This window comes from Delphinus delphis, chromosome 1 (assembly GCF_949987515.2).
Source record: "Delphinus delphis chromosome 1, mDelDel1.2, whole genome shotgun sequence".
Lineage (NCBI taxonomy): Eukaryota > Metazoa > Chordata > Mammalia > Artiodactyla > Delphinidae > Delphinus > Delphinus delphis.
This window is the reverse complement of record NC_082683.1, coordinates 114,589,399-114,593,056: the sequence shown is the minus strand read 5'-3', so window position 1 is coordinate 114,593,056 and position 3,658 is coordinate 114,589,399. Positions and strand designations below refer to the sequence as shown.

Sequence of the window (3,658 nt, the reverse complement as noted above, 5' to 3'; positions counted from 1 at the left end):
TGACTAGTGAAAGATGGCATATTAATTCATGTCCTAGGGGGTTTGAAATGATAGTGTTGATGGTTTGAGTCTTTTTCTTTTGTTGAGTCACTAAGTTACCATATGGCTATTTCCTTACCCATCCAAATCTTCCCAATCCTCTCACCTGGCTAATCCTTGTTATAGATTCTCTCTTGTATTCCCATCACTAGACACTTCTTTTCATTCTCCAAGCATCTCCAAAGGCAATATTAATTTTTTTTTTAACTGGGAGAACCATTCACGTATATTATCACCAATAACCTTTGTACATTCTCATAATATAAATGCCAATATGATTACTTGGTGCTACCTCTTTCTTTAATTAAATTGCCAAGGAATTTTAATCACTCTCCAAAAATGTTTCTATTACATGGTCCTGAAAACTTAAGTTCCAGGTTGGCCATATGGGAGAATGCAGACTTATGTGGAAAAGATCCAGACTTCAAGGACTGATGAATTGTGTAGATGCTTATTATCTCTGATAGTCATTTATTTATTTATTTATTTTTAATAAACTTATTTATTTACTTTATTTTGGGCTGCACTGGGTCTTCATTGCTGCACGCAGGCTTTTCTCTGGTCGCGGCGAGCAGGGGCTACTCTTTGTTGAGGTGCGCAGGCTTCTCATCGCGGTGGCTTCTCTTGCTGCGGAGCATGGGCTCTAGGCGCGTGGGCTTCAGTAGTTGTGGCACATGGGCTTAGTTGCTCCGCAGCATTTGGGATCTTCCCAGACCAGAACTCGAACTCATGTCCCCTGCATTGGCAGGTGGATTCTTAACCACTGCGCCACCAGGGAAGCCCCGATAGCTATTTATTTATGAGGTCTAAGATGCAAGGAACTTGAATTGTCCATAAAAGAATGACTTCAATTGGGTGTTAAGCCTTTGTAACTTTAAATGGATAAAAGAGAATCCCATGTCCGAAAAGAGTGTTATAGAATATATTTAAAAGTTTAGTCCTGCCTTGGAGTAGCCTCCCCTCATTAATTCGTTCTACTATCTTGATCTTATTCTGTCCTAGCTGTGCAGACAACCCATCTACTTCCCCAAATCAAGTTCTTTCTCCTATATTTATTGCTCCATACCATCTATGCTCTCTTGTCAGATGCAGACTTGCTTGTGCTTTGGAGAACCTTCTCTCTATCTCCAGGGGCTGGGTTTGTAGTCCTTTTTTCTCTTCTACCCAACCACTGCTTAGTAGGCTGCAGAATTTTCACTGTAGGTGCTGTGGGCACTGCTTTACTTTTTCTTCTCTGTAGAATCTTCTAAGACCTTCTGTGAAACAGGCCCATCTTCTCAGGAAAGCTTCCTGCCAGTGGCCCGGAGCAGAGCATCCTTGACCTCTTTGTTCCTCAGAGCGTACACCACAGGGTTCAGTAGAGGGGTGATGATGGTGTAAGTCACTGAGATCAGCTGACCCTGATCCTTGGTGTTCTCTGACTTGGGCTTGGGGTAGACAATGGAGGCACAGCCATAGTGGACCATGACCACAATGAGGTGGGAAGCACACGTGGCAAAGGCCTTCTTCTGGCCCTTAGCAGAGGCAATTTTAAGGGTGGTGGAGATGATGAGGATGTAGGAAATGAAAACCAATCCCATGGGAACCAGGATCACCAGGATACTGATGATTAAAGTCAGGATCTCATTGACAGTCATGTCAGTGCAGGAGAGCTTCATCACAGGTCAGATGTCACAGATGAAGTGGGCCAACTTTGTAGCACAGAAAGATAACCTGAATGCAGATGTAACCTGTGTCATGGCTACAACCAACCCAAAGCTGCAGGCCTCCCACACCAGCTGGATGCACACCCTCTTGTTCACGATGACAGAGTACCTCAAGGGGTTGCAAGTGGCCACATAGCAGTCGTGCCCCATTGCTGTGAGCAGGAAGCAGTTGTTGATGGCCAAAATGATGAAGAACATCTGAGTGGCACAACTTGCCAAAGAAATGGGCTGACTCAGGCCTGTGAGGTTACAGAGCATCTTGGGTATAATGATGAGTGTGTACATGGTCTCTGAAGCTGACAGCATGCTGAGGAAGAAGTACATGGGGGGTGTGGAGGTGATGATCAAGGCTAATGATGGTCATAATGATGATACTGCCTGCCAAGGTTAACATGTACAGTGCAAAGAACATAATAAAGAGAGTGAGCTGGTGCTCATGGAAGCTGGAGAAACCCTGGAAAGTAAACTCACTCACCAAAGTGTGATTCTCTTTCTTCATTAAATCATAGATGGCAGTTAAGAAAGTAAAAAATTATATAAGGAACCTAGATGGTTGATTTCTGTCAATAGCAGGCTGGGCAGATTCTTTTGGTTCATCTACTTCAGGTCTCTGCTTATTTATATTCATACCCATGCTCATTTCTTTTGGGAATAAACAGTGGAGTAATGTTCTTTGCTCACTAAGGAAAAAATACATGGTTTTTAGAGTCAGGCGGTATAAACTCATATTTTAGTTCTATCATGGGCTAAGTTACCTTGGGCAAGGAATTTACATCTCTAAGAGCAGTTTCCTCACGTTTATATGGATGCAATTGTGATAACATCATAGATTTGTTGGTAGAAACATTTTTAAACTGTTAAGTATCAACTTATATTAGAATTCAAACAATTATTGAATCCATTCAAGTTCAGTGGTGTAATGTCGTGCAAAGCTCCAGGCTCTGTAGCTACCTACTAATTCCCAAGCTTCTAGGGTTTAAGGTAGAGCTCTTGTCACTATGGTTTACACACTGCGTTCTCATTTCAGTCTTTCAACTCTGATGGTACTACTCCTCTCAACTTCTGTGCTACAGTCCTCTTCCCTAGACACTACTCATTTTTCAAAGCTACACAAAGCCCATAACCTCTGTAAAATGCTTTCCTATTCTCTCTCTCTCACCCTGCTCCCTCCCTCCCCCCAGCCCCAAACACGTGTCCTTGCATGGAGGTAGCATACAACTGTATACTAGCTCTTTTGTGTTGAAAGCACCATAGTGTATTTGTGATTACAAAATATGTTCACATACATTATTTAACTTCATCACCATCCAATGGAACAGGGAGGGCGAGGATTATTGTTTCTCTTCAGAAGCAGAGACTGAGGATCAGCTCCGTTTAGGTAACTGCCCGTGGATACACAGGTGTCAAAGGATGAAAATCAAGACTTGAACTCATGTCTTCTGATCCTGTGTCCATTGTTCCTCCCATTACACAAAACTGCATCATAGAACTGTCCCCATCATGGCTATATTATATAGTCTTTGCGAGTAAGGACCAAGTATTTCAACTCTTTATAACCCTATGACAACTGCAATGTAGGGCACAATGTCTGCTGATGGACTTGTTGCAGGTAACTGGTCCATCAAACAAATTGCCTGTTAGAAAGCAGAGTGCTGGGGCACCACAGCGAGCTCTTCTTCAAAGAAGAGGAGTTTTCAATGTTTTTTAACCTCTGTCTCCTTTCCCTCTGTCTATGCCTGTGACAGCAACAAACAATTAAAGAACTGGGCTGAATTTTAACATTGGAATTATAACTCTAGAAGAAAGCTAACACTATGAACATCTAATTGGAAAATATACTGGTAGTGTAACTTTTCTAGTAGCTTTTACCCTATTACTAAACAAACATATAATTATGTAACAGGTTAGCTATA

At 42.1% G+C, this 3,658-nt stretch overlaps 1 pseudogene; it reads right to left on the bottom strand.

The window, feature by feature from the left end:
- Positions 1-1,316: 1,316 nt before the first annotated feature.
- LOC138414281 (olfactory receptor 10J1-like) lies at positions 1,317-2,244 on the bottom strand (annotated as a pseudogene).
- Between the last annotated feature and the right edge of the window lie 1,414 nt (positions 2,245-3,658).